The following is an 11,194-nucleotide window of genomic DNA, read 5'->3' on the forward strand; positions in this document are numbered from 1 at the left end:
TCGCCTATTGAGTCACCCACGTTTTCCTATTCTGTTTAATTTGTTTTTTGGGGGGAATTTCTTCAGATTTTTAAATTAAAAAAATTTTTTAATGTCTTTATTTATTTTTGAGAGAGAGAGAGAGAGAGAGACAGTACCAGCAGAGGAGGGACAGAGAGACAGAGAGACGTATTTCACGAAGCCGGCTCCAGGCTCTGAGCTGTCAGCACAGAGTCCAACATGGTGTTGAACTTGTGAACCAGGAGATCATGACCTGAGCCGAAGTTGGACGCTTAACTGACTGAGCCACCCAGGCAGATTTTTAAATTTTTAAATTTTTAAGTAATCTCTCCACTCGATGTGGGGCTCGAAACTTCGACCCCGAGATAAAGAGTCATACGCTCTATGGACTAACCCAGCTAGGCACCCCTTGTTTGTTTTTCAATACAAACAAATTAAAAATAATAATGAGAAAAAAGCAATCACTCATTCAATTCCTGTAAGGTAGGATAAATTCAGTGCCATATACTCTTGAAAACTGGGAACTCAGTAAATAAAATCAAATTAGTTTAAATACTATTGAGGGTATTTTCTTCTGTGTTTTTTTTTTATTTAAAAAAAATTTTTTTTAACATTTATTTATTTTTGAGACAGAGAGAGAGAGAGCACGAACAGGGGAGGGTCAGAGAAAGAGGGAGACGCAGGATCTGAAACAGGCTCCAGGCTCTGAGCTGTCAGCACAGAGCCCGACGCGGGGCTTGAACCCATGGACCGCGAGATCACGACCTGAGCCGAAGTCGGATGCTCAACCGACTGAGCCACCCAGGCGCCCCTCTTCTGTGTTTTAAAAATATCTCTTATACTTTAAATCTCTTTTCTTTTTTACAGACCCATGATCATGTAAGATAGATAGCACACATTGAAAGTATAAAATTTGAACAGTTTTGACATATGTGGAGAAACCATCAACACAATCAAGATAGTGAATACATCCATCGTCCCCCAATACTTGCTTTGTGCCCCTGTAGAATCCTTCCCTCATCTGCCCATTGCCATAGTATAGTTTGCATTTTCTATATATTTTTTTAATGTTTATTTATATTTTGAGAGAGAGAGAGAGAGAGAGAGACAGAGTATGAGTTGGAGGAGGGCAGAGAGAGAGAGGGAGACACAGAATCCAAAGCAGGCTCCAGGCTGCTGAGCTGTCAGCACAGAGCCCAGCCCGGGAATTCAAACTCACGAGCCATGAGATCGTGACCTGAGCCGAAGTCAGAGGCTCAAGCGACTGAGCCACCCAGGCACCCCTGCATTTTCTAGAATTTTATGTAAATAGAATTGTATGTCTGCCTTCTTTCATACAGCATGATTGCTGAGTTTCACTCATGTTCTCGTGTGTGTCAATAGTTCATTGACTGCTCAGTAGTGTGCCATTTTATGGGTACACCACAATTTGTTTTTCTTTCTTTAAAGTTTATTTTTTTTTAGAAATCTCTACCCACGTGGGCTCGAACTCACCACACTGAGACTTGCATACTCTTCCAAATGAGCCAACCAGGTGCCCCCACAATTTGTTTTTCTATTCACCTTTTTTAAAAAAGTAATCTTTGCACCCAATGTGGATCTAGCCAGAGATCAAGAGTCACATGCTCCAGAGACTGAGCCAGCCAGGAGCCCCTCTACTCACTTTTTGATGGACATTTGTGTTGTTTCAAGTTTTTTTAGCTCTTACAAGTAAAGCTGCTAGGAACATCTGTGTGCAAGTCCTTACGAAGATATGTTATAATTTCTCTTGGGTAGACACCCAAGAGCAAAATGGCTAGGTCATACAGTAGGTATATGTTTAACTTTTTAAAACATGTCCAACTATTTTCCAAAGTATTTAAACTCTTTTCCCTTCTCATCAACAGTGGAGGAGTGTTCCATTTGTTCTACACCTTTGTATGTGTAGAACACATACATACTATATGATCAGTCTTTTCAAGTTTGAGCCATTCTAGTGGATGCATTGTCTCATCCCATTGTGGTTTTAAAAAAAATTTTTTTTAACGTTTATTTATTTTTGAGACAGAGAGAGACAGAGCATGAACGGGGGAGGGTCAGAGAGAGAGGGAGACACAGAATTTGAAACAGGCTCCAGGCTCTGAGCTGTCAGCACACAGCCCAATGCAGGGCTCAAGCTCACGGACCGAGAGATCATGACCTGAGCGGAAGTTGGATGCTCAACCGACAGAGCCCCCCAGGCGCCCCCCATTGTGGTTTTAATTGCGTTTCCTTACTGACTAGTGCTACCCAGCATCTTAATTACGTGCTTATTTAATCTCCATATATCTTCTTTGGAGAAGTGGATGTTTAAATCTTTTGCACGTTTTGATTGCATTGTGTCTTATTACTGACTTGTAAGAGTTCTTTATATACACTATACGGTATACAAGTCCTTTGTCAAATAAATGATTTGCAGCTAATTTCCCCCTGCCTGTGGTTTGTGTTTTCATTTTCTTTAAAGAGCAAACGTTTTCAACTTTGATGAAGTCAGGTTTATTGATCTTTCTTTTTGTAGTTCGCATTGTGTTCTATCTAAGACACCTTTGCTATTTGAATGCACTCAGGGAAATTTTCTTCCATGTTTTGAATAACACCTCTTCAACCTGGAGTCTTTAAAATATGCTCCTCGCTCATGAAAACACATAAGGAGCAGCTCCCCGGCTCCCTCACCTGGTGAAAGTGCTCCTATAGAGCGTTTGAACGTCAAACATTTTTAAATTATGAAGGGGTCAAAAATAACCTAAGTGTTTTTCTTTTTTCAAATATTTTTCAGAATTGTAACATACCTTACTATTGGCAACACAGAAGAAATAATTAGAAAACATGAGACATGAAAGTTCAAACAGGGCTGGTCTCAGTATGTCAGGTGGCTACGTGCTTGCTTCCACTCTACCCCGCCTTGGGAATACTTTCTCATCACTCTTCTTTTGGATGGAGGCGAAGAACATTTTACTGCCTTAATGGATAGTGCTAATGACCTCCTAGGGAGAGAAGTCTTCTTGCTGGGAAATCCTGTACTTTTTTCCTCGAAGTTCTAATTTGAATTCCAGTTATTTAACATCCAGTGTAATGATAGTTTCAGGTGTCAATTTAGTGATTCGACATTTATATACAACACCTGGTGCTCATCACAAGTGCACGCCTTAAGCCCCATCACCTAGTTAACCTACCCACCCCCACCTCTCCTCTGGTAACCATCGGTTTGTTCACTATAGTTGAGCCCGTCTCTGGGGCGCCGGGGTGGCTCAGTTGGCTAAGTGTCTGATCTTGGGGAATCTCACAGGTCATGAGTTCAAGCCCCGCATCGGGCTCTGGGCTGACAACTCAGAGCCTGGATCCTGCCTCAGATTCTGTGTCTCCTTCTCTCTCTGCCCCTCTCCAGGTCGCGCGCTTTTTCTCTCTCTCTCTCTCTTTCTCTCTCTCTCTCAAAAATAAAATAAACACTTCTTAAAAAAGAGTCTGTTTCTTGGTTTGCCTCTCTCTCTCTCTCCCTGTGTCCATTTGGTCTATTTCTTATATTCCACATATGAATGAATTCATATGGTATTTCTCTTTCTCTGACTTATTTCACTTATCATAATACTCTCTAGCTCCATCCGTGTCATTGCAAACGGCAAGATTTCTTTCTTTTCAATGGCTGAGAAACATATATACACATCTTCTTTATCCATTTATCAGTAGATAGGCATTTAGGCTCTTTCCATAATTTGGTTATTGTTGATAATGCATATATCCCTTCGCATCAGTATTTTTGCATCCTTTGAGTAAATACCTAGTAGTGCCATTGCTGGATTTTAGGGTATTTTTAACTTTTTGAGGAACCTTTATACTGTTTTCCAGGGTGGCTGCACCAGTCTGCATTCCCACCAGTGGTGTAAGAGGGTTCCCTTTTCTCTGCATCCTCACCAACACCTGTTGTTTCCCGTGATGTTATTTTTAGCCATTCTGACAGGTGTGAAGCGATAGCTCATTGTGGTTTTGATCTGCATTTGCCTGATGATGAGTGATGTTGAGCATCTTTTCTTTTTTTAACTTGAATTTTATTTTTTTAGGTCTATTTATTTATTTTGAGAGAGAGAGAGAGAGAGAGAGAGAGAGAGAGAGAGAGAGAACATGTGTGCACACAGGCACAAGCTAGGTACGGGCACAGAGAGAGGGAGAAAGAGAGTCCCAGGCAGGCCCCTGTGCTGTCAGCGCAGAGCCTGACATGGGGCTCGATCCCATGAACTGTGAGATCATGACCTGAGCTGAAATCAAGAGTCAGACCCTTAGGGGAGCCTGGGTGGCTCAGTTGCTTGAGGTTCCAGCTTCAGCTCAGGTCATGATCTTGTGGTTTGTGGGTTCGAGCCCCATATCAGGTTCTGTGCTGGCAGCTCAGGACCTAGAGCCTGCTTCAGATTCTGTGTCTGCCTCTCTCTCTCTCTCTGCCCCTCCTCTGCTCCTCCCCTGCTCGTGCTCTGTCTCTCTTTCCCAAAAATAAATAAACACTGCAAAAAAAAAAGAAAAAGAAATAGACGCTTAACTGACTGAGCCACCCAGGCACCCCCGTTGAACATCTTTTCATGTACCTGTTGGCCATCTGTATGTCTTCTTTGAAAAAAATGTCTATTCGTGTCTTCTTCCCATTTTTTATTTTTATTTATTTTTAAATATATATATATCTTTAATTTTTATGTATTTATTTTGAAGGACAGAGAGCACAGGTGAGGGAGGAGCAGAGAGAGAAGGAGAGAGAGAATCCCAGGCAGGCTCCGCGCCATCAGCACAGAGCCCAGTGTGGGGCTCGAACTCATGAACCTTGAGATCATGACCTGAGCCGAAATCAAGAGTCAAATGCTTAATCAACTAAGCCACCCAGATGCCCCACTTCTGCCCACTTTTTAACTGGACTATTTGTTTTTGAGGTATTGAGTTTTACAACTACTTTATATGTTTTGGATTACTAACCTTTTATCAGATATATCATTGCAAATATCTTCTCCCATTCGATATGTCGCCTCTTAGTTTTGGTGATTATTGCCTTCGCTGTGCAGAAGGTTTTATTTGGATGAAGTTCCAATCATTTCTATACTTCTGTTTCCCTTGTCTCAGGAGACATATCTAGTAAGAAGTTGCTACATCTGATGTCAAAGAGGTTACTGCCTGTGTTCTCTTCTAAGGTTTCAATGGTTTCCTGTTTCACACTTAGGTCTTTCATCCATTTTGAATTTATTTTTTTACATGGTATAAGAAAGTGGTTCAGTTTCATTCTTTTGCATGTTGCTGTCCAGTGGGAAATCCTGTATTTTAATAAGTGCTTGAACTTGTGAACACCCACATATACCGCCTCCCACACTTACCCTGAAGGTGTCAATTGGTCTCAAGCTGGAAAAGACAGAACACAGATGGCATCTACAACAGAGGAGACGGGAAGGAGAGAGAAAAGGGGGGAAGGTGGCATAGAGATGAGGGTTTTGCTAGGTTGACTGTCAACCTCTCTACATCTACTAAATGAGTGACTTTTACTGTTGAAACTGGAGAAAGGGCTAGGTTGAAGTGGTTTTGAATAGAAATAATATGTGAGATTCAGGAATGCAGAGGCCGAGATGATCCTGAGGACCCAAGTCTCAGTAGGTGTTCCCAAAAATCTTGGGAGGGCCTTCAACTTCCAAAGGCAGCAGAGGTAATAGGGAGTAGAGTCAGTTGTACTTAACCTTGGAGGAGTAGGGATACCCCAGTTGATATTCTGGGCGTCTGCATGATACAACCTTCAAGATGACAAATTTAGATCAATCAAGATCACATGCTATCTTGTGACCACAATAGGCTGACTTGCTCAAGAGCTCTCCTGGAAACAAACCTGAGGCACCAGCCAGAGCTCAACTTCCTTTGAGTCCCCATCCTCACTCAGCCCCCTCCTGTCATTATTCCATTCAGGGCAGATTCTAAGGTCCATCACTTCCTGCAAATACTTCAAGTCCCTTGTCCCTTTCTCTTTCCATTGCACTTACCTTACCTGGGAAAACTACAACCACAGAGTGATCCAGTCATCTTCTCTGATCCTTACTTCCTACCATAAACCCCATAACACACCTACATCGAAACTTTTCATCCTTCATCTTAGAACGGAGAGAAGTGCTGTGTCCCCCATCAAAGGCTATCTCTTCCCTCCGTAGTCTGGATCCAGTTCCTTCTGTCTTCTCAAGGCCTTTGCTCCTTTGACTTATATACGTATTAATCAGTATATGCATAACAATCAACACATGTGTAACAACACACATCTAAGAATGTATATGTAAAACACAATATAAGAATGTCAATAGCAGCACTGTTCGTAGTTGGAAAACTCTTAAACCATTCCAAATGTTTATCGACAAGAGAATGGTTAAAGTATGATGCATCCGATACTAGAATAATATATAGCAGTGAAAAATTTCTCAACTACAACTGTATGAAATAACATGGAAAAATCACAGAATAAAATATGGAGTGAGAAAAGCAAGCCTATGCAGACAACTTAAGTTTTGACACCATTTGCTTTTATTTTATTTTATATACTTTTAAATGTTTTATTTATTTTTGAGAGAGAGCACGCAAGTGGGGGAGGGACAGGGAGAGAGGGGGACAGGGACACTGAAGCAGGCTCTGTGCTGACAGCGTGAGATCGTGACGTGAGCCCAAGGTGGACGCTCAACTGACTGAGCCACCCAGGCGTCCCAGCACCATTTGTATAAAGCTCAGACACAAGCAATATGAAACATATTGCTTATATTTTTAGACCTACAAATACACACTGAAACTATTTTTTAAAGGAATGATAAATAAAAAATTCAGGATAGTGGTGATCTCAGTGGGATGGGAGAAGGATAACGCATAGCTAGGTGTAAGATATTGGCTAGTTCTTAGATTGGACCTTATGTTCACAGGTGTGTGCATTCTGTTATGCTTTGTAACATACATAAATGTTATACATATATTTTATTTTGTAGGTATCAAAAATATATAAAATAATATTTAAAACTTTTAGGGGTTATGAAAAAAAAGAATCTATAATGAGACCCCTCTGTTCAAAACAGCTATCCTGTTTCTCATTCTTTCCAACAACACAATCTGAGTCAAGTAGATCAGTTTCTTTACTGAAACTTAATCATTTTTTTTTTAAGTTGGCTTCACACCCAAATGGGGCTAGACTAGAACTCAAGACCCTGAGATCAAGAGTTGCATGGTCTACAGACTGAGCCAGCCGGGTGCCCCTAAGCTTAACCATTTTTTATGCTTCTATTATTTTCCTTATCTCAGGGAACCTTCCCATACATCTATTCAAATCCTACTTAATTCCAAGATTTTCCTCAAGCTCTAAATCTTTCCAGAAGTCCTTCCTGACTACTCCAGCTCTTGTTCAACTTTCTTCTAGCACTTACCAACTTTCGGGTTCCAAGTAAATGAGCATTTAACTGTATATTGCCTTCATCCTTTCTTTTTATTAAAAATGTTTTAATGTTTATATATTTTTGAGGCGGGGGGGGGGGGGGGAGAGAGGCAAAGAGAAAGAGACAGAGACAGAAGCAGGCTCCAGGCTCTGAGCTGTCAGCACAGAGCCTGATGTGGGGCTCGAACCTACGACCATGAGATCATGACCTGAGCCTAAGTTGGATGCTTAACCAACTGAGCCACCTAGGCACCCCATCTTGTTACTAGTTTAAACAGAAAGAAATGTATGAAAGAATACACATGGCTCCCAGAATCTGAGTGGGCAGAAAGTAAGTCTTGGGAGCTATACAGTACGAATGCTAAAATTTTGTTGTTTTGCTCCTCCATTGGAGACCCTGAAAGTCTGGAAGTAGAAAATTCAAAGTTGGACGCAAGTGCCTCTACCATTGGGCAAAAACAGACTTCCACTCTCACCACTGATGCTGGATGCTGAACACGACCACCAGCACCTTTGCCCTGCTTCCCTTGGAAGCTAGTTATTATCGTTATGGTAGGGGGACAGAATAGGTTGAAAGCAGTTCCTCTATTTTCACTCTCTTCTGACCCAAAATCTCACTTATTTGGAAAAATGGGGCAGCCAGTGTATACCTAGCATACAGAGCCTTGCAGGTGAATTTTCAACTTTTATCTTAGGGATAAACTCATAAAACAATGGGAGTCCCCGATTTTCTTATATTAACTAGTTTGATTTATTACCTAAAACACAGAGCATTCAATAGGTACCTGTTGATTTATTACTATTCAGGATCCTCCGTTAAAATAGTACTTTGGGGGGGCGCCTGGGTGGCTCAGTCGGTTGAGCGGCCAGCTTCGGCTCAGGTCATGATCTCACGGTCCGTGAGTTCGAGCCCCACGTCGGGCTCTGTGCTGACAGCTCAGAGCCTGGAGCCTGTTTCAGATTCTGTGTCTCCCTCTCTCTGACCCTCCCCCATTCATGCTCTGTCTCTCTCTGTCTGAAAAATAAATAAATGTTAAAAAAAAAAATTAAAAAAAATAAAATAAAATAAAATAGTACTTTGGGGATCATCTAATCCCTGCCTTTTGTATCACAAAAGGGCAACTGTGCAATGAAGCGATTTGATTATGTTAGGCTTTGGGTTCTTAGTAGAGCTGATAATGTGGTTTCAGAGTGTAGTCTAGGAAAGATTCCAAAAAGGCATAACACAATGTACAGTGATGTAATATTCTTCTTGTGCTAAAAGCTGCTTGCGTGCATTATTGTGAAAGTACAAGTTATTCACACTCTGAATATTTTGCGGAACACTCCATAATTGTAGATGTGAAAAATTAATTATTGGTTTCTTATTTCTCTTTGGTTATTTGAAGCAGTCTGCTATGTCCCCCGACATCTTTTCACCCCTTCTCCCACAGTAATAGAAACCCTGATGTTTTTACTGAGCCATGACCGCCAAGAATAAAGACTTTATTCCCCAGTCTCCTTTGCAGCTGTGTGTGGCCATGTGCGTGCACTCTGCCTAATGGAATGTAACCAGAATTGTATGCAACTTCTGGGAATTTTTCTAAAAATGGGCTGTTTTTCCCTCTTTCCTGCTGATCGAAATGCAGTTGGAGCTCTAAAAGCCATATTGGACAATGAGGTGAACTTGAGAATGAGACGGTTCCATGGTAAAGCAAGAAGACAGGAGTCTGGATTCTTTTTTTTTTTTTTTTAATTTTTTTTTTAACGTTTTTATTTATTTTTGAGACAGAGAGAGACAGAGCATGAACGGGGGAGGGGCAGAGAGAGAGGGAGACACAGAATCCGAGCAGGCTCCAGGCTCTGAGCCATCAGCCCAGAGCCCGATGCGGGGCTCGAACTCGCGGACCGCGAGATTGTGACCTGAGCCGAAGTCAGACGTTTAACCGACTGAGCCACCCAGGCGCCCCAGGAGTCTGGATTCTTAACACCAAGGTGCACCATACCAACTGTGGACTCATCACTTCAAGATTTCTTATACATGAGAAACAAACAAGCTTTCTATTTTGTTTATTGGTATTTTAGTGTATTTTAGGATTTTTTCCTGTTATTTGTAGCTGAATCAGATCTGAATGTATTATTCCTGGCCTGGCCACCTCGATTGCTAATGCTGTTATAGACCTGGTTGGGTGATAGGATCCCAACTCGGACATGTCATGTACAAGACAGAGTCAAATAGATGCCACAGTCTTGAGATGTAGTCCTCAAATACACAGCAGACCACAGCAGCCAGCCCACCACTCACCTAACTGATAAGCCCAAATAACACCAACCAATCAACAAGAATCAGAGACTTCATTTTTTTTTTTTTTTTTTTTTTTTTTACTGTGAGAAAAAAATAGTTCATGGTCTTTTGGTTGTAAAAGATATACTCTATTTCTCTTTTTTCCAAACCTCATCTCTGGGCTGAGTGTGTTCTCTGCTTGCCAAAAAAACTTTTACACTCTATACTCAATCTCTGGCCTTTCACAGTCTATTTTTTTCTTTAATACTATTCACTTCTAAAAACAATTAAATTGTTTTAAGAGAGGGTTATTGACATAGTGCATGGGAAAGCTATCTTTATATCCCTGGTGAAACTGCTATGGAAAAAATATTTCTAATGTTTATTTATTTTTAAGAGAGAGAGAGAGACAGAGAGAGAGAGTGCAAGGAGGGGAGGGGCAGAGAGAGAGGGAGACACAGAATCTGAAGCAGGCTCCAGGCTCTGAGCTGTCAGCACAGAGCCTGACCTGGGGCTCAAACCCACGAACGGTGACATAGTGACCTGAGCTGACATCAGACGTTTAACCTACTGAGCCACCCAGGCGCCCCTGAAAAATATATTTCTACTATTCCTCACATATGAACAAAAGAGACGATTACCTTTGATAATAGTATGTCAGTGCTTTATAACTGCGGTAGTTATATTCACATGGGCCCACAATTACTTACCAAAGTCTTTACATTTTCTCAAAAGGTCAAACATTCTAAAAATTATATGGATAATAACAGGTAACATTAAGTACTATAATTTAATGCTCCCCATAACCCTATCCAGGAGGTACTGTTATTAATAATGAGAAAACTGAAGCACAAAAGGTCACCAAGTAGTAAATAATGGAACTGAGATTCAAACCCTCAGAGCCTCTGGGCTGGGTTTTTCTGTGTGGGTGTGGGTGAGGGGAGCAGTATGACTTTTCAATTTCTCAAAATGCTTTTACATTTACTTTATTAGTGGAGAATATAGGCTGTTACCTCGATAATTGGAAGAATGCTCCTTGCCTCAGTTTTCAGACTATTGAAGTCGACATATTTCCCATTCAAATTAATGTTAATTTTCTTTCTTTTCAAAAAGGTTTTATTTTATTTTTTAAAGTTTATTCATTTAGTTTGAGAGAGAGAAAGAGTGCATGCACTCACACAAGTCAGGGAAGAGCAGAGAGAGAGCAAGAGCGAGACCGAGAGAGAGAGAGAGAGAGAGAGAGAGAGAATCCCAATCAGGCTCTCCACTGTCAGTGCAAGCTGGATGTGGGGCTTGAACTCATAAACCGTGAGATCATGACCTAAGTCGAACTCAGACATTTAACTGACTGAGCCATATAGGCACACCTAAAGGTTTTATTTTTAAGTAATTTCTACTCCCAACATGGGGCTCAAACTTACAACCCCTGAGATCAAGAGTCACATGCTCTACTCACTGAGCCAGCTAGGGGCCCTAACATTAATTTTCTCAATTGCTTAATA

Source organism: Panthera leo, chromosome B3 (assembly GCF_018350215.1).
Source record: "Panthera leo isolate Ple1 chromosome B3, P.leo_Ple1_pat1.1, whole genome shotgun sequence".
NCBI lineage: Eukaryota > Metazoa > Chordata > Mammalia > Carnivora > Felidae > Panthera > Panthera leo.